A 23,912-nucleotide genomic window follows, 5' to 3' on the forward strand; every position below is an offset into this window, starting at 1 on the left:
GTGGTAATTAAAAAATAATTGGCATGCTAAAGTACTAGCCAGTAGTACCAGCCAGGAAACAAGTGCCTTACCTAGGATGCACAAATGTCAAATGACTAAGAATTATTACTGTGGATGAAAATTTTATTACCTGGATAGTCTGGTGGGGTTGATATTTTGTTGTTTCCCCTAGTTGTCAACTTGCTCTGCTCATAACCTTGATTCTCCATTGCAGGTCTCTTGTTTCTTGAAAGAGATGTCAGAACAGAGTGTGTGAATGCTGTGGGGGTCTGCGGAGAGGTTTAGCTCCAGCAGCTCTTAGAAGGTAAGTCTGTCTTCTTGCCACCGTGGTCATCCCCTAAGGTGAGGCCCATGTCTCCCCTCCCTCTGATCCTTGGTGACTTGGGGCTGACTGGGAGTGGTGTATGGCAGCCACCATCACCAGCCCATTTTTGAATCTGCAGGCCGCATTTTCTAGATGGTTCTCTTTAGGGCAGCCTTGACGTCAGTGTTCTGTAGGCTATAGATGATGGGACTGAGTATAGGGGTGATCACAGCATAGAAGAGGGACAGCAGAGGGTCAGTGGCCGGATCGTAGCTGGCCTTAGGGCGAATATAGATAAAGATGGCGGTGCCATAGAAGAGCGAGACCACGACCAGGTGGGAGGAGCACGTGGAGAAGGCCTCGCGGTGGCCGCAGCAGACGGAATCCGCCCGTAGGAGCCCAGGATGATCTGCAGTTCATTGAGCGAGGTGTCCTCGCACACCCGGGCCGGCCCAGCCAGCTGCAGACACACGCGGCGGTGCAGCTGCACCGGGTAGCGGAGGGGCTGCAGATGGCCGCGTCGCGGTCGTAGGCCATGGCTGCCAGGAGGCAACACTCCGTGGCACCGAAAAAGAGAAAGAAGAACATCCGGAGGGCGCAGCCAGAGCGAGCAGGTGGCGCAGCAGCAGGGGGACCGTGACGGACGTGCAGCCCATCTCCAGGGCCCAGAGGGTTCGCAGGAAGAAGTACATGGGGGACCGCAGGGCAGCGTCGGCTGAGACCAGCACCACGGCGAGGAGGTCGCCGGCCACGGTGAGCAGGTCGCCGGCGAGAAAGAGCGCGAGGAGCAAGCCCCCGGGGGAGGAGGGACTGGGTCACCGCGGAGGCGTCGGTGCTCATCTGCCACAGCCCTTTCTACTGGAGGACGAAAGGAACGGCAAGGAAAAGCAGCAACCGTGGAGCTGTGACGTGGGCGACGACGACCTCCTTCTGCACCGGCTCGGAGCTGGAACGCCCTTTCTTTCAGAATATCAGGGCCTTTGAAACGAGGCAGCCCGGCTCGAGGCCACGTTCCTCCCTGACTCGCTCTGGGAATCCCGGGTGAGTATTTGTCCCTCTGAGCCTGGCTGCCCCACTCGCCCTCTTCTTGATGGTGCCACCTTTCAGAAGGACACATTGAGCTCTGTTTTCATTTTCTCCTGGGCTGAGGGTTCGATCATTCTAGACGCCTCTTTACCTTTTTCTCCCTTTGCCATCTTTCCCGCAGGACTGGGGCAGAATTTTCCCCTGCAGCAGAAGTTTTCCTGCTCAAACCTAAAACGTGTTCCATGTCCAGGGCATGAAAAATCCCATTCCAATCCAAGGGGAATTCCTTCCTTGTCCTTCTCCCTCTTGAGTCCTTCTATTTCTGTTTTTTTTTTTTTTTTGTTCCTTCTTCCACACGTTTCTCTCTCCTTTCCTCTCAACTTGCCTCCTCTCTCACCCACTTTTCACCTCTTCACCTCTATTTGTCTTTTTTTTTCAGTTCTTTCTTTAGTTTCCAGATCCACTCAGCCTCTCTTCTGTCTCTATCATTTTACCATCAGATAAGTGTCATAGTTTTCAAGGGAGAGGGAAGAAATTTGAGAGATGATCTCTTTCAAGCTTCTGTAGGCGATTAAGCAGTTCAGTTATCCAGAGGAGTGTGGATCTCTCTAGTTTCAAAAAATACTCAGGAAGAAGTTAAGACCTTCCTAAATTGCTTATTTCTGCATCTTACAGCCTCTCGGACTTCACACTCCTATATTATTGCACTTATGCAAATCCCCAGACCACACCTGAACTCCACAAATTCACACTAACTTACATTTCTAAATACTACCACAGAAGGTTAACCCAATATCCCAGATACCATATTCATCTAAGGTCACAAATAAACCATGTATTGTATATACATGCAAACATAATTACAAACAACAGTGAATGTCAAAACACATTTAGCATAAAAATATAAACACCCAAAGATATATTTAAATAGATACATAAATCCAAATTCTGTACAAAAATATAATCATGTTCAAGAATATACATTGGAAATACAAGCCCACATACTGATATATTTTTGCAGTTGGAGAATCCTCTGTTTATTCCATGTCGGGGGCTCTTTCAGTGTTTTCCAGGGGATATCATCTGAATAGTGTATTTCTAATTGGAGAAATAACTGGTGATAAAGGCAGACAGCCTTTGATGACTTATTTTCTCCTTTCTCTACACAGGAGATCCTCATGAGAAAGGTACTCTTAGGTTTGGCTTCTCTTTAAGGTCTCTGAGGACCTGAGTCTCCAAGCATATTTGGCTTTCCAGTGGGGAGAGCTCTTCATATAACTAATTAATCAGTTATTTTGGAGTCTGTTTCTTAGAGTACAAGAAGTATAGGATGACCTGTCAAGAGCATTCCAGAGAAAATGTTCAGGGCTGTTGATTTCTCTTGGCTCTTTCATAATATCTCTGGTTCGACCATTTTTATTTTCTTGTCCTTTCTCTTGGTTTTCTTCTTTCCATTGCTGTAGATGTCCTGGTACTTCTACAAAAGGTAGTGATGCAATTTTACCCGTCTTATTGATATGGATATAATTTAGTAATCAGCTTATTTGATAACCATTCATAGAGTCCTTTGTTTAGTTCAGTCATTTTACAGAGAACTAAGAATATAAAAGAGAATAAACATATTTTTAACTTTAGTGAGCTGGTAAATATCATTTTCTTGAAAAATTGTCCCTACTTTTTCTTGCTTTGATTTTTTTTCATTGATTACACAAGAGCTTTCTTTGCATTGTCATCATTTGGATTTGCTGTTTGACTTGTTTCTTCTATGTTCTTAAACATTTTTATAGTTGTGATAAAGCCTGTGTGTCAGATAGGATGTTTTCAAGACATATAACAACCATTACAACAACAAGCCCCAAACTCAAGCTGGTTTGAGCAATAAATTCAGATTTACTTATACTAGGTTTTCTGCCTAGTTTCCTCCTAATTCCTTTGTATGTGCTCCTGTTATTTGGTTTGGCTGAAAGTAATGGAAATACCAGTGGCTCAAACAAGACGAAAATTTATCTCTTAATTATATGTCTGAAGTTTTGAACTTCAGTCCAATATGGCTGCTCTGGTCCAAGAAGTCCTCAGGAATCTGGTCTCATTTCAGTCCATCAAGACTCCTTTTCCTCTTATGGCTTAAGATGGTGACATCCATATTACAGGGAATAGGATGGAGCAAAATAATCTGGATTTCTACGTGCCCAGGAAACAGTCTATTAGTGTAATCTATGTAGTATTCTTGCCAAAGATGTTTAACTTGAGTATAATTATAGGGAAACAATCAAATAAACCCAGATTGTGGCACATCTACAGACAATTAACACAGAGTCTTCTGGAATATCAAAAGATAGTTTGTCTTCTTTAAAGAAAAAAAAAACAAAGGTGGAGGATGATATTGTTCAAGATTGAAGAAGACTAAAAAGGATCACAATAAAATGTAATACATGACTCTTGACTGGATCCTAGATTATAAACAAAGCAAAAATGAAACAACTTGAAAAGACTTTTGAAACAATTGGGAAAATTGAATATGAACTTTATATTATTGTAACAATGTTAAATCCCTTGGATATAATACTAGTATTGTGGTTATGTAGGAGAATGTACTTGTGTTTATTTGGAAAGATGCAGAGTGAAGTATTAAAGGGCAAAGAGTCATGCTTACTGCAACTCTTTTAAGTGGGTTATTTAATATATATATATATATACACACACACACACACATATTTATATGTGAATCCTTGACTTTGCTCTGCGGGATGTTTGTCTTGTCAGTTATTCTACTTGTCCTTGTCTGAGGAGGCTGCATACATTTCACACTCTTCTTCCTGTTACTTGAGTTTTGGAGTGCATTAGCTAGGCTGGGATATGCTGCAATAGCAAGCAATCCAAAATCTTAATAGCTTAATACAAAACAATTTATTTCTTAATTATGTGGAATCTTCTGTGGGTTCAGATGACTCACTAGGATAGATGTCCTGGCTCAGCATTTCATGCAGCTTTGACTTGATGGCATCCCCATATCAACACTTGCTTCTATAATTTTCACAGCAGGGAAAAGTGGGCTGGAGAGTCAATCATCAGCAATTAAATTGTATCACTTCTGACAACATTTTACTGGCCTGAGCATGACATATGGCCATGTCTAACTTTGCAGGGATTGTGTCAGCTTGTACTTTCTAAAGATACCCATAAGTATTCTTCCTCACTCACATACTCTTCTATAACATCAGCTTGGCACTTATCCATCAAGAAGTACTCCCCCCTCTCACTTAAATCTGGTTGGGCTTTAATTATTTCAATCAATAGAGCATCATGAAAATGACACTACATGATTTCTGAGGCTGGTCATAAGAAGTGTTGCCACTCTGTCTTGTTTCCTGGAATATTCATGCATGGACCCCTGAGCCACCAAGTAAGAAATCCAGTTACTCTGAGGTTACTGTGCTGTGAGGAGCTAAAGCCATGGAGAGGCCACAGGTAGGTACTCTAGTGAGGAGTCATACTTTTTGAATTATCTTAGACCAGTATTAGACATGTGAGTGATGATTCTAGCCAAATGATTCCAGATTCCAGCTGTCAAGTCACCCCTAGTCTTTGAGTCGTCCAAGCTGAAGACTTATACATTGTAGAGTCAAGACAAGATATCCTGATCTGCTGCTATAGAATGAATGCTGTCTCTCCCCCCCTTGCCCCCAACTCCTGCCCACATTGATGTGTTGAAATCTATGTTGGTATTAGGCGGCAGGGCCTTTGGGACATAATAAGGTCATGAGGGTGGGGCCAACATGAAAGGGATTAGTGCCGTTATAAAAGAGACCCCAGTGAACTCTCTCACCCCTTCTGCCAGGAGGATGCAGGAAGAAGATGGCCATCTATGAACTAGGAAGCAGGCCCTCATCAGACATCAAATCTGCTGGTGCATTGATCTTGGACTTTCCAGCCTCTATGACTGTGAGAATTAAATGTTGTTTAAGCCACCCAATCTATGATATTTTTGTTGTAGCATTCTGAAAGGACTAAGACATCTGCCTGTCAAATCTCTGACCCAGAGAATTTGCATATATAACAAGACATCATAGAATAATTTTTTTGTTTTAAGCTAATAAGTTTTGAGATAGTTAATTATACAGTGATCGTATACAGAACATGTAATGATACCTGGAAGTGGGATCTATTGTAAAAATAGCCTAACATGTGGCATTGGCTTTGGGAACAAATAGCAAGGGGAACATGGAAGAGCCTTTGGAAGATTGTTAATGAGGAAAGTGGGGAAAATGTTAAAGGAAAGTGAGGAAAACATAATTGGGAACTGGAGAAAAAGAGATCCTTGTTATACAGTGGCAGAAAATTGAGCAAAACTATAACATACAGCAATGTGGAAATAAAAAATGGGCCTAATGAGCTGATGGGTCTGGCTAAAGAGATGTCCAGACAGAGTGTTGAAAGTGTCAACTGGGTTCTTTTCACTGTATATCAAAGGCATGGGTAGAAGGGGAACTAAAGAAGGACTCTTCGGTTTTTAAGAAAAAATGTTAAAAAATCGGCAGCCAGGGGCCAGCCCAGTGGCGCACTGGATAGTGCGCCGCTTGGGAAGCACAGTGGCGCTCCTGCCCGAGGGTTCGGATCCCACATACGGACCGGTTCCGCTCACTGGCTGAGCGAGGTGTGGGGGCAACACCGAGGGTTGCAATCCCGTTGCCGGTCCCCGGTCCGGTACGGGGGCAACACTGAGGGTTGCGATCCGTTGCCGGACACGGAAAAAAGACAAAAGACAAAAAAAAAAAAAAAATGCCTCTAACTGATGCACCAGTATATTAGGGTTTGTTAATAAATGTTGAATGTCAGAGTTTAGATACAAAGTTGGAGTTGGGTATAGTCTCTTTCCATGCAGTATTCAATAAATCATATGAGATTTTGAATGCTTTATTAAAAATAGGCTTTGTGTTAGATGAGTTTTTTTGAACAGCTTACTGAGGTATAATTAATATAAAATGAAAACTTCACATTTTAATGTATACAATTTGATGAGTTTGACATATGCATACTCTAGTGATACCATCACCAAATTAAGGTAATAAGCATATTCATCACTTACAAAAGTTAAAAGTTTCCTTGTGTTCTTTTGTGTTTGTGTATGTGTTGTTAAAACACCAACATGAGATATACATCTACAATCTTAACAAATTTTTAAATACATAGTACAGTGTTGTTAACTATATAGATGATTTTGCCCAATTGTAAGCTAATGTAAGTGTTCTGAGCATGTTTAAGGTAAGCTAGTCTAAGCTTATGATGTTCGATGGGTTAGGTGAATTAAATGCATTTTTGATTTTTAGGTGAATTAAATGCATTTTGGTAAGCTAGTCTAAGCTTATGATGTTCGATGGGTTAGGTGAATTAAATGCATTTTTGATTTAAGGTAGTTTCAACTTATAACAAATTTATCAGAAAGTAACCCCATCATCAGCTAGGAACATCTGCAAAACTATGCTTTTTATTCCTTTGTCTTCAAAATGAAGTTCTCAAAGTAGGAAAGGGTTTCAGGGCAAGGATCACCTTCATAATGCTGTCAGGAAAATGTCTCAGAGTAAAGATTATGTCTGGAGTGTGACTTAAAAACCTTTTGTTAAAACCACTGAAAGATTTAGGGTGATGTCTCCTAGACCCTACCAAACTGATAAAGTGACTTTTAAAGATCTTGTAGGCATGTCTTGCAGATTCTCTCTCTCAAATAATAGTGCTCCTGAGAATCTTAATAGTGTTGTTTCACAGCAGCATAACAGGGAGCCCAGAGAAGAGAGGCACTTCTGTTGAAGAGTTTCTGGTGTGCCATTTGTGCAATGAAATGGATTATATTTATTCACAAAAATCCTATACAGTTTTTAAAGGAATTGTATCAACTTAGACTGAAAGGGACAGATGGTATAAAATGATGGGAAGCCTTTGGGACCCTGAACTATTGTGTGTAGGAAGCGTGGAAAGTTTACTTAGATGTGACACAAGCTATTTGTAATAGGAAGGATGATTCAGAGGGTAGAGTCAAAACCCCAGAGGATGGAGCTGATAATCATGCTGAATGACTCTCAGACGTTAGGACTGAGCCCTAATGAAGAAACTGGCAGCATGTACCTGGCTGGATTTTGATACCATTATGGTCCGGTGATGCTGTGTACCTTCTATTTCCCCATTTTTGGAAGAAGTGTCATGTGCATAGTGCTTATGATACACCTGAAAGTTCTAAAGTTTGCAGTGGAAGGCGTTTTATTTTTCATTTTAAATGTCTAGTTTTATTGCATTGTGATGAGAGTACTATACTCTTTTTCTTTCTCTCTTTATTCTTTTTATTTTTAAATTTCCTTTTGCAATTCAAAGTTGTCTTTGTGAGATACATGATCTTTTTTTTTAGTTTTTCTTTTGGTGGATGTTGCATAGGCATCCACACAGAAGTGAGCAGAGTTCCATATTAATTATAGATTTTCTTACTGGATGTAATACTGTGATAAATTATATAAATAGACTTTAATTATATTTTGGTTCTCCAATAGTTTAAAAAGACTGGAAACTTAATGAATTTATATTTACTTCTCATTTTATCTCCTATCCTTTTTGCTTTATAACTGTTGATACTTTTTAATTGGACGTATTCATCTCTGCTATATCTTCATTGTAAATTTTATCCTCTAGCATTACAAAGTGCTCTTCTGCCATTTAATATTTTTATATGAAGCAAACTCATCTGACAATAAAAGTAAAGTTCCTGTAATTTTTGTTATTTCAATTGCCTAATGCTCATTTGATTATTCCTTAATTTTTCATCTTGATAAGTCGTTTTGTTTTAGATTTGTTCTCTTTTAAGCAATAGGGCTGAATTTTGTTTTGAGATTCTATTTTCTTTTAATAGGTGAGTTTGGCCCATTTACATTTTTTATATGATATATTTGATCTTGATTGTGTTATTATTATATGCCATAACTTCTGCCTTTATAGATTAAAAAGCCACAATCCCTTTAAACTTTTAAAATCTTTTTCTTTTTGATACATAAATGTGAACACACATGCACACACACAAATCTTTAAATCCAGTATTTTCTTTTTGTTATATTTTTGTTGGCTTCTCTCTTCCCCTAACTTCTCCTCAGATCAGCCTGCCTTCTTTCTATCCTTCCTTCCTTCCTTCCTTCCTTCCTTCCTTCCTTCCTTCCTTCCTTCCTCTCTTTCCATTTTAATTGCACATATTTACAACTTGTACACATGATATTTTGATACATGTATGCATTATGTAATGATTAAATCAGGGTAATTAGCATGTCCATCATCTTAAACATTAATCATTTCTTTGTGATAAGAACATTCAAAAACCAGTTTTCTAGTTATTTTGAAATATACAATACAATATTGTTAACTGTAGTCTTACTACTATGTATTTTTTTTAAAGCTTAACAGCACTTGCTGAAGTAGGTTTTTCTTCCAGTTTTACTGAGGTATGATTGACAAACCAAAATCATACATATTTAAGGTATGCAATGTGATGTTCTGACACATGTATACATTGTAAAATGATTACCACAATCAAGCTAATTAACATATCTATGTCCTCACCTTTTTGTTGTGGTTGTGGTGGTGAGAACACTTAAGGTCTAGTCTCTGCAAATTTCAAGTATTCAATACATTGTTATTAACTATAGTCACCATGCTGTACATTAAGTCTCCAGAACTTGCTCATTTTATAACTGAAACTTTGTACCCTTTGACCAATATCTTCCCATTTCCCCCAGCCCCTGGGAACTGCACCTCTACTCTCTGTTTCTATGAGCTCGACTTTTTTAGATTCCACATACGAGTGAGAACATGGAGTATTTGTCTTTCTGTGTCTTTCTTATTTAATTAGCATAATGTCCTCCTTGTTCATCCATGTTGTCACAAATGACAGATTTCCTTTGTTTTTAAGGTTGAATAATATTCCACTGTGTGTGTATCATATTTAGTTATTTATTTACTTTCCATTGAAAAATAAAAATTGTACATATTTATGGTGTACAACATGATGCTTTGATATATGCATATATTGTGGAAAGAGTACATCAAGCTAATTGACATATCCATTACTTCGCACACTTATTTATTTTTGTGGTGAGAACATTTATGTATTTTTTTTTAGCTTATTTAAACTTTTATTGAGATTGTGCTGAATATGTAGATCAAATTGGGAAGAATTGACATTGTAATATTGTGTCTTTTGACTATGAGCAAGGAATACATCTACATTTACTTATATATATATTTTAACAGTGTTTTGTAGTTTTTTAATCTTTATACTGTGGAATTCAATTTTTTACTTTTTTATTATTAGCATATTCATTATTACAAATCATGATTTTTCTTTATGACCTTTACCCGATCTATCTCTCTCTCAATGCCCCCCTCCCCCCATATCTCTAGTAACCCTAGGTTTGTTCTCTCCTTCTAAACATTCAATGAATTGTACTCCCTCTCTCTCTCTCTCTCCCCCCCTTATTTCCTTCTTTCTTAGCACCCAGTTACAAATGAGAATATGTGGTATTTTTCATTCTTAGTTTGGCTTATTTTGCTTAACATAATTTTTTCCAGACCCATCCATGTTGCTGCAAATGGCAGAATTTCATTCTTTTTTTACAGCTGAGTAGTACCCCATGGTGTATATATACCACATTTTCTTTATCCAGTCATCCATCAATGGACACAGGTTGGTTCCATATTTTGGTTATTGTAAATAGAGCTGTAATGAACACAGGGATGCAGGTATCTCTTCGATGTGATGATTTCCATTCCTTTGGATATATATCCAGTAGTGGGATTGCTGGATTATATGGTAGTTCTATCTGTAGTTGTTTGAGAAATCTCCATAATATTTTCCATAATGGCTGTGCTAATTTATAGTCCCACCAACAGTGTAAAAGAGTTCCCTTTTCCCCACAACCTCACCAGTATTTGTCATTCTCAATATTTTTTTTCTCTTTTAAGAGATGACTGGTAAGGGGATCTTAACCCTTGACTTGGTGTTGTCAGCACCACACTCTCCCAAGTGATCTATGGATCAGCCCCTCTCAGTGTTTTTAATAATGGCCAGTCTAACTGAGGTGAAATGATATCTTGATTTGCATTTCTCTGATGACTAGTGATGCTAAGCATTTTTTCATGTACTTGTTGGCCATTTGTATGTCTTCCTTTGAAAAGTGTCTATTCATCTCCTTCGCCCATTTTTAAATTGGATTATTTTTTTTACCCTATGGTTGTTTGAGTTCTTTGTGCATTCTGCATATTAATCCCTTGTTGGTTGTATAATTTGCAAATATTTTCTCCCATTCCATAGGTTGTCTTTCCACTCTGTTGATTTTTTTTTGCTGTGCAGAAGCTTTTTGGTTTGATATAATCCCATTTATTTATTTTTTCTTTTGTTGCTTGTGCTTTTGGGGTTTTATTCATAAAGTCTTTGCACAGTCCTATTACCTGGGTGTTTCCCCTATATTTTCCTTTAGTAATTTTATGGTTTCAGGTCTTATATTTAAGTCTTTAATGTCTTTTGAGTTTATTTTGGTATATGGTGAGAGGTACAGGTCCAGTTTCATTCTTCTGCATATGGATATCCAATTTTCCCGTTACCATTTATTGAAGAGGCAGTTCTTCCCCTGATGTATGTTCTTGTTGTCTTTGTCAAAGATCAGTTGGCTGTACATATGTGGGTTGATTCCCCGATTTTCTACTCTGTTCTTTTGATCTGAGTGTCTATTTTTATGCCAGTACTATGCTGTTATGGTTACAATAACTTGTAGTACAATTTGAAGTCAGATAGTGTTATGCCTCTAGCTTTATTTATTTATTTATTTTTGCTGAGGATTGCTTTGGTTATTCAAATCAGACTCCTGAATGACCTATGGGTCCAAGGATGAAAATAAAGATACATCATACTGAAACCTGTGGGATACTGCAAAAGCAGTACTAAGAGGGAAATTTTTGCAATAAATGCTTACATCAAAAGAATGGAAAGACTTCAAATAAATGACCTAATATCATGTGTCAAAGAACTGGAAAAACAACAACTATCCAATCCTAAAAGTAGTAGATGGAGAGAAATAATTAAGATTGGGAAGAATTAAATGAAATGGAGATCCAAAAATATGATACAAAAGGTCAGTGAAACAAAAAGTTCGTTTTTTGAGAAGATAAATAAAATAGACAAACCTTAGCTAGGTTAATAAAAAAGAAAGAAAAGAGAAGACCTAAATAACAAAAATCAGAAATGAAAAGGGATGGGCCAGCCCGGTGGCGCACTGCTACAGTGCGCTGCTTGGGAAGCGCGGCGGCGCTCCCGCCAAGGGTTTGGATCCCACATACAGACTGGCTGCTCACTGGCTGAACGAGGAGCGGGGGCAACACCGAGGGTTGCGATCCCGTTGCCGGTCCCGGTCCGGTACGGGCGCAGCACTGAGGGTTGCGATCCGTTGCCGGTCACGAAAAAAAAAATCAGAAATGAAAAGGGACACATTACAACCGACACCATAGAAATATGAAGAATCATTATAGATTATCATAAACAACTGTACACAAACAAATATGAAAACCTGGAGGACATGGATAAATTTCTGGACACATGCAAACTACCAAGACTGAACCAAAAAAGAAATAGAGAACCTGATCAGGCCAATAACAAGCAGTGAGAGTGAAGCAGTAATCAGAAATCTTCCAGCAAAGAAAATCCGAGGACTGGATGGCTTTAGAGCTGAATTCATCAAACCTTTAAAGAAGAATTAACACCACTTCTCTTCAAAGTTTTCCAAAAAATTGAAACAGAAGTCATTCTCCTAAACTCATTCTATGAAGCCAGCATCTCCCTGATACTAAAACCAGATAAAGACACAACAGAAAAAGAAAACTACAGTTCAATATCCTCAATGAACACAGATGCAAAAATCTTCAATGAAACACTAGCAATCAGATTACAGCAACACATCAAAAAAATTATACACCATGATCAAGTGGGATTCATCCCAGGGATGTAAGGTTAGTTCAACATATGCAAGTCAATAAATGTGATTCACCACATCAACAAAACTAAGGACAAAAACCATATGATTATCTCAATTGATGCAGAAAAGGCATTCAACAAAATTCAACATCCCTTCATGATTAAGACTCTCAGCAAATTATGTATAAAAGGGAAGTATCTCAATACAATAAAAGCCATTTATGACAAACCAATCACCAATATCATCCTGAATGGGGAAAAGCTGAAAGCTTCTCCCTTAAGAACAGGATCAAGACAAGGATGCCCACTCTCACCAATCCTATTTAACATAGTATTGGAAGTACTAGCCAGAGCAATCAGGCAAAAGAAAGAAATAAAGGGCATCCAGATTGGAGAGGACAAAGTCAAACTGTCCTTGTTTGCTGATGACATGATCTTATATATAGAAAAACCTATAGACTCTACCAAAAAACTCTTACAGCTGATTATCAATTTTGGTAATGTTGTAGCATACAAAACCAACACCCCAAAATCAATAGCATTTTTATACTCCAATAACAAACTAGCAGAAAATGAAATCAAGAAAGCAAGCCCATTTACAATAGTTAAAAAAAAAAAAACCTAGGTATCAGTTTAACCAAGGAAGTGAAAGTTCTCTGCATTGAGAACTACAGAACACTACTGAAAGAAATTAGTGAGGACACAAAAAGGTGGAAAGACATACCATGCTCTTGGATGGGAAGAATTAACATTGTGAAAATGTCCATTCTACCCAAAGCAATCTACAGATTCAATGCAATCCCCATCAAAATATCAATGACATTCTTCACAGAAATAGAAAAAGCAATCCAAACATTGATATGGAACAACAAAAGATCTTGAATAACCAAAACAATCCTAAGTGGTGGGAACATTTAAAAATCTACTGTCTTAGCAATTTTCAGGTATATAATGCATTGTTATTAAGTTTAGTCACCATGTTGTATAATAGATTCCATGAACTTACTCCTCCAGTGTAACTAAAATTTTGCATCCTTTGACCAACATCTCCCCAACACCCACCCATCTCCCTCCACCTCTGGTAAACACCAATCTACTCTCTTCTATGAATTTGACTTTTGTGTGTGTGTAGGATAGATATAAATTTTTTATCTGACATTTGCTTTACCAATATTTTCCTCAAAGTATCATATTTCTTTTGAATTTGTTTTCAGCATAAAATGCCATAAATTAAAAATGTTTTCTATCATACAAAAGGTCTTCCCAATTTCTGCTAATACAAAGAAAATACTTAGGTTTTTTGTTCTTTTATTTTTTTCTTCTTAAAAAACATTTATATATTTATTTACAATTCATGTTCATTTTGTTTTTGGGTAAAGTTGGGATTTAGTATTACTTTATTGCAGGTGGCTAATCAGTGATGCTATCATCATTTATTAAATAAACTATCTTTTCATATTATTTTACATTGAAATAAAATAACACCTTTGTTACACATTAAATGTCCATATATGTTGGAGGTTTCTGAGTTCCATTTTGTTTCACTCATTATTGTTTATATTATAAGCTGTGCCACAATTCTCTTTTTATATAAATTTATAGTATACCTTATTACTTGCTAAGTGAAGCACTCTTCCTCTGTTCCTTTTGCACAATTCTATTGAGTTTTACAAGAACAATACTCTAGACAAATTTTACTATCACTTTGTCCAATTTTAAAGTCTCTCACATGGGATTCTATTTAGAATTACATTACATTTATATATTAATTTTGGAGAACTTATATTTTTTTTATATCACGTGTCCTCATTAGGAATGTAGTATATTTTTCCATTTGTTCAGATCTTTAATATAATTTTATGGGTTTTTAAAAATTTGTTTAAATGGGTGCTGTACTTGTTCCCAAGTTTTCAAAGTTTTAATTGGAAATTAGGATACTAAACCCCTCCATCTTCATTTCTTACTATTATTTCTAAGGAAAAAAAGAGAGCAATTAATGTTTGTATATGTCTTGTACCCAGCCACCTGCCAAAATCACTTAATTTTAGCATTTTATATAATCCTTTGGACTTCATAATTATAAAATCAAGTGAAAAAATAATAAAACAAGACTAAAAACAATTTATATGTTTTTCCAAATATTACACTGATTACTTTTTCTTTCTGCTTTTGTTAAACTTCTACAATATAGAAAATATTGGGAGTAGCTATAGAAAAAATTGTAAAAATTGTAAAATCCAATTTTAATGGAATTACTTTTTAATACTTTACCATTTAGATTCATATTTTTAAGTCCATAGCTTCATTTTATTTAAGTAGTTTCCTCTTATTTCAAACTTACTTAGAGTTTTTACTGGATAAGCCACTGGTGAATTTTATCTAACAACTTTTTTACATCTATTGATATCATACAACACTCCTCTTTAATTTGTTGATGTAATGACTATGTTGAGAGATTTCCTGATGTCCTGAATTCAAGCAATACATCCTATTTGTTCACGATGTATTATTTTACTACACTGCTAATTTTTTCAATAACATTTTATTTCAAATTTACAAGTATATTTATAAGTGAGATTTATGCATATTTTTCTTTTTTTATGCCATCTTTACTAGGTTTAGGCATTAAAATAATATTGACTTTACAGAATGAATTGTAGGTAGGGCTTTCTATCATTTTCTATGCCCTAGATTAAATTAAATATTGTACTCTGATCTGCTCCCAGTGCTTTTGTGTGTGTGTGTGGTAGATCTTTATCTTTCCAGTTGAAATTGATTTAAGTTTTCCAAATAGTTTTGGTCAATTTTGCTAGTTATATTTCACCAGAAAATTATGTACACCCTCTATATTTTCAAACTTACTATCAGAGTTTCACCAAGTGTTTTAATGATAATAATAACACTAATAAATCTTTTCCAAATATGTGGTTTATGACTTCTTTCTCATATCTGACCTTGCATATTTTTCACTTTCCCCCATGTTAACCAAACATATGATTTATTTAATATGGTGGTCTTTAAAAATAACTTTTTATTTTAAATTATATTTTATTATATAGTTCCCCTCTTTATTCTTATTGCTTTTAAGCTTTAATCCCACCTCTTCTGATATTAATATCGCCATTTCAGCTTTCTTTTTGTTTGCATATGCTGGATATTTTATTTTTAATTTTTATCCTTATGTTATATTCCCTAAGCATAGTTTTTGTAAGCAGTATGTTTTACAAATGCAGTATTCGATCTCTAATTTGTTTATAGAATTTAGCTCCATTATAATAATATAATTTATCTCATTTATAATAAATACTTTGTTGTTTAATTAAATTTTATTTCTTATATCTCACTTTTTAAGAATTAATTGTTTTACTTTGTTGTTTCTTTTTATCCTCCTCTGTTTTTATTCTCTGGTTCCAAGAGGTCACTGTTTTTTTTCCCCCAATGTTCTGGAGCATTACAAATTTCTACCGTACTTTTCCACTCCAGTAATGGTTACTGTCCTTCCTCTAACACTTATAAACAAATTTCTCAATCATTATGTGAAAACAAGAGAACACTCATTTCCCCCATCCAACTGCTTTACTCCTTTATTGCTTCTTCTCACAGGCAGATGAAATTTCCAGAATGTTTTACTTTCTCTATAGATAAGATCATTAGAATGTTTTATTTACACTTTCCCTCCCCTCCCTCAATTCTTAGGTTGTGTTGAAGCAGTTAAGTCCTATTATGTTTTCCCCTTGTGTGTTGGTACATTTATATCAAGAATCTGTATTTGCACTTGTTGTGGACGGTAGTTGCCTGGCAATCATTATACTTTGAGTAATATTACGTTATTACTTCTATGTCTCTCAGTTTCACATTTAGGATATATTAGAGGAGACCTGGGTTATTTTGCTCAGCCTCAGTTGAAATGGAGACATGCTGGCTGGAAGTTGAATCTGCAAACCTGGGGAACCTGGCAAACCTTGGAACAAGGATTCTCAATTTGTGGCCCACATTGAGTTGTTATAGAAAGACAAAAAATGGTAAAACTTGAAAAGCGTCTGCTGTATTTACCAATTAGGTCAATGTTATTTCCTAGGAAGAAATTATTTAGTGGAATGATAGGAAGTCTCTATTAGCCCAACTTGCTTCCAATTGCAAATTGTAGAAAATCTAGTAGTGGCTTAAAAAAAGGCCTAGTATTTGGTGTTGGTTTGGTTGCTCAATAAGGCCTTCAAGGACCCCTGGGCTTGATGACTGCTTTCTCGTCTTTGGTGTGCTGGCCTTTCATCCTCATGCCTTTTGTGTCATGGTCATAAGATTCCTGCTACAGCTACAGTTATCATGTTTGCATTAAAGTCAGGATGAAGGAGCATGTGTAGATTCCAGTTGCTTCTGTATTTTATGTCATAAAAGCAAAGCTTTCCAAGCATCCCACCAATAGTCTTCCCCTTCTTCCTTTTTCACCACAACTGGCTGCAAGGGGGTTGGGAAATTGACTACATGTCTTTCAAGCCATTGTAGCAGGAGGTGGAAAGAGAGAAGGGAGGTTGGAATATCTCTTGTTTAGCAAACCGTCATTGACTCTTAGGGTCAAAGTTAGGATTTAAGGTTTGAAGAGTATTTGAACGGAGAGGAAGTGGAGGCAGTGAGTGTGAAACTATTTTTAGTAACTTGGTAGTCAGGGGGTGAGTAAAAACTATGTCTCACACCATTAACATTTGGGTATTTGACATTGGCTATGAAATCTTTTGTATCTTTTTTTGGGTGTGTGGAGGGGGGAAGGGTGGCCACTATGGGGATCCGAATCCTATGATGTCTTTTGAAAACAAAAGAAGCAACTTGAGATAGTAGAAAGTGAATACTATTTGGAATCAGACAGATTTATTTTCAGATATTGGCTCTGACACTTATTAGCTCCGTTAACCTTGAGCGATTACTTAAACTCAAGTGTAAAAGTGAAGTGTAATAAAACGTACTCATTAAGGATTGATACTAAACTAAACATTTGTCACAAAGTGAATGCTCAGTTAGCATTAGCTTCTTTTCTCATCCTTTTAATATTAGAATGTCAGTGTTTCCTTTATGATAGTATCCATCTGTGGCATAAACTGAGACATGTTTCTTTACCCATATTTTAAAGAATTATGCATGTGTACTCACAGTAAACTCTAACGTTGGTCTCCCCCGTTCCCAGGGTTGGATGTTTTCATGTGCACATTAGCGCTAGTATATTAGGCCAAATTAAAAAAATATTTAATCTTTTATTTAATTATTTATCTTTTATCTAATTATTTAATCTTTTACTGCAAAAGTAGCTACAAATTAAGAACAAAATAGATCGCACCTGTACGTTGCAGTCATGAGGAGACTGTAACAGTGTAGACTTGCTGCCACGGGAGGGCAGTGGTGAGCTGTAATCCGCAGCCCGTGCACCGTCCTCTCAGACCTTAGACTAGTTTACAGAGGCTTTAGTATTTGTTCTCTGCTATTTCTGTGGGTATATATGTCTTCGTATTAAATAATTTTACCATGGGCCTCTTTCGAAAATGGTTCTGTGGTATTTACCCCCTAATATCAAACTCAGAGGGATAATTGTAGTGAATATTTGAGTGATTCTATGTGCTAGAACGTGCTATATGCTTTATAAACTTCGTATCATTTATTTCTCACAACCTTAGGAAGTTACTATTGGAACCCCATTTTAAAACGAGGAAGTGGAGGTTAGCACACTTGCAGAAATGCATATAGTTAATAACTGGAATATTTGAAATTTGAAGCCAGTTTTGTCAGATTGTCAAGAACATGCATGTTAATCTTGAAATATTTCTCTTTCCTGTTAAAATATGTTCTAAGGCAGAGGTTCTTAACTTGGGTCTAACGGTTCATAAACTTAAATGGGGAAAATCACATCTTTATTTATTATTAAAATTTATTTAAATGTAAAGGTCTCTTAAATCATGACTTTGGTATCAAACCACAGTACCTCTAACTTCGTCACTGATTTTAAAAACATATACAATTTTCGTTTTACATTAGAGTTATTTTAGATATCTCAAAATATTGTTTATGCTTATTATTACTTTAAACATTTTACTAGTTAGAAGACTTGCTGCTGATGGCTGACAAACCAGCCAACTCTCAGATAGCTTGGCTAGTGGCTGCTCATCAACCCAATAGTGATGCCACATTGTTGGTGACTCAGGTGTCTACACTGTTTTACAGTGTTCTTGTTGAGGATTGTTTTTTATCAATATGTAGACAGAAGTGAGTCATTGTCATTGTTTGTTAAAGTTTTGTGGAATAATATTTTTAAAATGGCAAAATAGGTAGACATAAGAAGGCATGAAATTCTGATACATGCTGCAATGTGGGTATGCAAAGTGAAATAAGCCAGACACAATAGGGTAAATATTATGTGATTCTACTTGTATGAAATATCTAGAATAGACAAATTCATAGAGACAAAAAGTAGATTATAGGTTACCAGGGACAAGAGGGAGAAGGGGATTGGAAGTTATTGCTTAATGGGTACAGAGTTTCTGTTTAGGGTGATGAAAACTTTTGCAAGTCGATAGTGGTGATGGCTGCACAACATCGTGAATGTAATTACTGCCCCTGAATTATACACTGAAAAGGATTAAATGGCAAATTTTGTGTTTCATCTATTTTACTACAATAAAAATATATGTAATTTAAGAAAAAGTTTTGCACAATGAGATAGTTTAGATGAGAATTCCTAGCTTTGTGTTAAGACACTGGAACTATCTGAGCTACCATGTACCAGGCAAGTTCCAACACTTTGATGGGAGAGAGAATTGTTTAAAGGAACATCTTATTTTTGCTAAAAGATGGGAAAAGGATATTATATGAGTTATGTAAAGTGTTGTAAGTTTTGTAGGTAGCAACAGTTCTTTAGTTTATTTGATTTTCTATTTGTATTTCCTTTTTGACACTGTCTTTGATATAAAATAGACAACTGATTGAACAACAGTTATGGTGTACCTAGCATTTTTGACACCAAGAATAGATCATTTTTTATGTCTCCCCTTTGTATGGTAAAATTATTTTCAGTAACAATAATGAAATGAAATTAATAATCATAATGATCAGAAAAGAAGTGCAGGCAGTGAAATGTTCTTTTATTGGATTTTGAATATGTATTCAGGCCAAATAATAAAAAAGAAAAGTGTAAAGAATAATATTTGAAAATTATATTACATAATTTTTAGAATAAAGGAAAAACCTATATATACATGTTAGTGTAGTAATGAGTAATAATTCTCCAGTTCAATAGATGTTCAAAAAGAACAATTAAGAATACAATTTAATTTTAAAATTTTTATTCAGTAAAATATTTTTCAATGAAAATGTTCATATTCATTTTACATATGAACTAAAATTTGTACTTACCAAACAAAAAAAAAATTACACCTCACAGTTTGCATTGTTTCACTAATTTAAGTTTTAAACACAATGGAATACTACTTAGCTATAAAAACTAATGAAATACTGCCATTTGCAACAACATGGATGGACCTTGAGAGAATAATATTGAGTGAAACGAGTCAGGCAGAGAAAAAGAAATTCCACATGTTCTCACTCATTGGTGGGAGCGAAAAAAAAAAAAAGAAAAAAGAAAAACAAACAAACTAATTCACCCACATACACACACACAAAAAACCTGGGGGTGGGTGGGGGAAGAAGATATAACAACTATATTTTCATGAAGTTGTTACAACAAGTAAACGGAAAGGACATTCTTGGGGGGGAGGGGAGAGAGGGAGGAGGGAGGGAGGTGGGGGTGATGGGCCATAATAATCATATACAGTGTATATTGACAAAATAAAAATTTAACAAAAAAAAAAAAATAAATTTGTTCATCTAAAAAAAAAAAAGAACATATGCATTTTTTTTTAGTGATAATAAGGAAATAAGGTAACTTACTTTTGAAAGTTCAAGTAATGTTTATTAATGATGACCATAATAATCATATACAGTGTATATTGACAAAATAAAAATTTAACAAAAAAAAAAAAATAAATTTGTTCATCTAAAAAAAAAAAAGAACATATGCATTTTTTTTTAGTGATAATAAGGAAATAAGGTAACTTACTTTTGAAAGTTCAAGTAATGTTTATTAATGATGACACAACTATATTTTCATGAAGTTGTTACAGCAAGTAAACGGAAAGGACATTCTTGGGGGGGAGGGGAGAGAGGGAGGAGGGAGGGAGGTGGGGGTGATGGGCCATAATAATCATATACAGTGTATATTGACAAAATAAAAATTTAACAAAAAAAAAAAAATAAATTTGTTCATCTAAAAAAAAAAAAGAACATATGCATTTTTTTTTAGTGATAATAAGGAAATAAGGTAACTTACTTTTGAAAGTTCAAGTAATGTTTATTAATGATGACATAATGACACATTTAGGCAGACAACCTAATAAGCCAGTTATCAAGAATTTTTTTCTTATTTTGAGTTATATGGGCTTAATAAGATTTACTTACGGTAAAAACATCACCAATAAAAAATTTTACCATATTTAAAAAAAAAAAAAAAACTCTAAGAGGCAACAGAGAATGGAACTGAAGTTAGTCAAGTTCCATTTCTTTTTTGTCTTTAGTCAGGGTACTTTCGTTCTTTATTTAGAATCTATTGTTTCAGAGTAGAACATACCTAGTACTGCAGGGGTTGGAGAAATGAACTCAGTCCTGAAATGTGCTGGTGGTGTGGTCCATGCCATGGCAGTACCCTAAAGGAGTCAGCTTGGGCTGCCCTCTCCAAGTTGGCAAGGCCACTGGAGGGAGAGCTGCCGGCAAGGCCACAGCTACGAGCACTTGCTGCAACCAGAAGGGCTGCCTGCCTCGGCTTTGTGGCCTTTGCCTTCTCTTTCGATATTTTGGTTAGCGTGGCAGTTCTCTGAATTCCCAAAAGATTATAAAAATAACACAAATAATTATGCAGTCATTGAACTAAACATTCCCACAGAAGATCCAAGTAAATCGGACAATTCAAAATTATCCCCTTATTTTCCATATGAACAGTAGGTTCATTCCATTAGAACATAAAATCAATACACCCCCATTAGAATTTAAATGTTAACATTGTTCCTTTTAGCAAATTTGTACTTACATTTAGCAATAGACATAGGTCATATGATAGTACCAAAACAAAACTGGCTTCCCCTGTCCTTTTTGAATTATTAAACTTGCTGATGTAATAAAAAAAATAGTAGCCAAAAAACCCCTGCAGAGAAAAATCTAAATAAAAGGCATTGTCTCATGCTCTACTGTACTCCAGCTGCAACACGCTGACAGCCAGCAGAGAGAGAACGTGCATACTGATGCATTGAGGTTTCCGTCTGTGTTTTTTATTTTTGCCGGCTTTCCTATCCCTCTTTCAAGGACCTGCAAACTCGACTGGAGCTTGTCTCCGGCATGCTGGAGATTCCAAATTGTTACAAACTCATTCTAGTATGAGCTAAGGCTGGTAGCTGGTAGTTGAGTCCGAAATGTCCGGGGCCAACTGTTTAACAGGGAGTTCTTTGAATTAGTTTCTTAATAGAATATAATGTTTACTAAAATTTAAGTAATAGCAATGTGCTAATCTGAAGCTTACAGATATTATTAAAACTCAACAGTAATTGCAGCGATTGCAACATAGACAAAATATTTTTTGTGGGGTAGGGAGGAGTATTTTGTTACTGACATTATTTAGAACTGTTAGTGCATGAATATAATAAAAAGCAGACTAACTTTATTTGATTTTATTATTGTTTTAAAATTGTCTACAGGAGATGTACCCTTATTGCCTGCACCTCGGAAAACTGCTCCCAGGGCCTCACCCTTGATACTCCACTGGTACACATTGTGTTCTTACATTATTATTTAATGAAAATCCTGTGTATTTAAAAAATATATTCATGAAAAAATGGTGACAGTATCAAAAATGTAAACCGTTATTTCTAGGAAGGCACAGGAGGCAACCAGACAGCATGTGCAGCAATAGCTGAATTTTAGACAAGTATTGCTTCTAAACTGTACTTAAATTAAATTGGTGTCTAACTCCTGGTTAAACTGTAAAATTGTTTAAACTTTGAACAAATTATAAAACCAGTTTGATTTTTCCTAAGTGTCATAATTCAAAAAGATCTTGTATTTTTAAAATAAACATACAATTTCTTATTTTATGTAGATATATCAAATTTCTTTAAAGCCATGTAAAAAATTATTCAAAAAAGTGAATTAAATAAATATTTCATTTTAGCTTTATTTGTTTTATATTGTAATTAAGCTGAAATGTCAAAAATAAGAAAGCATGATGAAAACTATGTATTTTAGTTTATTTGCATTAATGAATATAATGGAATACAGAAGCTACAGTGTTTTTAGTGCAGAAAAATTCTTGTGAATAGAAATATAAAGCCAGGCAAATTGAAAGAGCACCTCAGGACTGTTTACTCTGAAAATGCATCAAAACAGTGTTTGGGTATATCTGTCTTTTTGTTTGTTTGATTTTTAATGTGAGAAGAGAACTCAACTTGAAAAAGCTAGGATGCTTACAGCTGTGTATTGGCTAATTCACTGAAACTTTTTTTTTTTTCTTCCGTGCAGACAGATTGCTTCCAGAAAGCCAAACAAAAGAAGGCTGAGTTGGAGAAGCTTTAGTGTAGCCAGGGGCCGTGGAAATGGGGAAGGTGGTTTGCGGACAGGAACTGAAGAAAAACTGGAAGCAATTCCTTTGTTAAAGATGAAATGTATTCTTTGCGACTGGCTGGTTAGCTGAGCTGGTTAGAGTGCCGTGTTGATAGCACCGGCCAGATGCCCGCCCCTCCCCCGCTCCCCCACCAAATGGAAATTGAGTCTGGAGTAGTTGATATTTCTTTAAACATTTTAAAGTAGATCATCAAGGAACAGCTGCCTTGCCACTTCTCTTCAGTGTGGATTGGGTGAAACTGCACACATCTCTCAATATTCCAGCTCTTTTTTTCTGTTCACCCTGCTCATGCTGATGCTAACAGAAAATTTTTATTTTATGAGTTTTCTTTGGAAACTATGAAGGTCATTGATGTTTTGGAAACGGTAAGTTGGTTTTTTTTTTTTTTTTCCTTTCCTAAAAAAAACTTGAAAGAAAAGCTCCTCACTGCAAAGATGAAGCTTCTGTGATGTTTAGCAATGCATCTGGTTTTGGTAACTTAGTGATAAAAGAGGCTCCCACACTCTTGTCATTCCTTGCCCTTTACGCCAGCATGCTCTGGCCGCGCAGACATTTCCAACAGCTCTGAAAGTCAACAGCCATCATAGTCATCAGAAGTTACCAGAAGCAGAGCTGTGCATCATTGAACTAAAAAAGATTTTGTCAAGAAATAGGGGTATAAAATGAAGTGCTTGTCTATTGTGTAGAATTTGTCTGGCTTTCAGGAGAAGTCTAATTTTTTTAAAATGAAAGTTTCATGTTTGGAGCACTTTGGAATAAAGGTTTTTTTTGCAGACTGGGCTTATCTGGTAGACATTTTAACCATAGAAATGAAAAAACCTTTATTTCTTTATTTTTAAAATTTTTCAAATTGTTTAATCATTTTCTTTTTGACTGAAATGACTGTA

General features: G+C 35.9%; 1 long non-coding RNA gene across 1 annotated transcript; it reads left to right on the forward strand.

The window, feature by feature from the left end:
• The first annotated feature begins 225 nt into the window (after nucleotides 1-225).
• LOC103606325 lies at nucleotides 226-23,415 on the forward strand. The gene is made up of 2 exons (XR_551872.1): nucleotides 226-304; nucleotides 22,923-23,415. It is a non-coding gene; the product is annotated as an uncharacterized LOC103606325 (long non-coding RNA).
• Nucleotides 23,416-23,912: the final 497 nt, after the last annotated feature.

The sequence above is a fragment of the Galeopterus variegatus genome, unplaced genomic scaffold (genome assembly GCF_000696425.1).
Source record: "Galeopterus variegatus unplaced genomic scaffold, G_variegatus-3.0.2 Scaffold6481, whole genome shotgun sequence".
Taxonomy (NCBI): domain Eukaryota; kingdom Metazoa; phylum Chordata; class Mammalia; order Dermoptera; family Cynocephalidae; genus Galeopterus; species Galeopterus variegatus.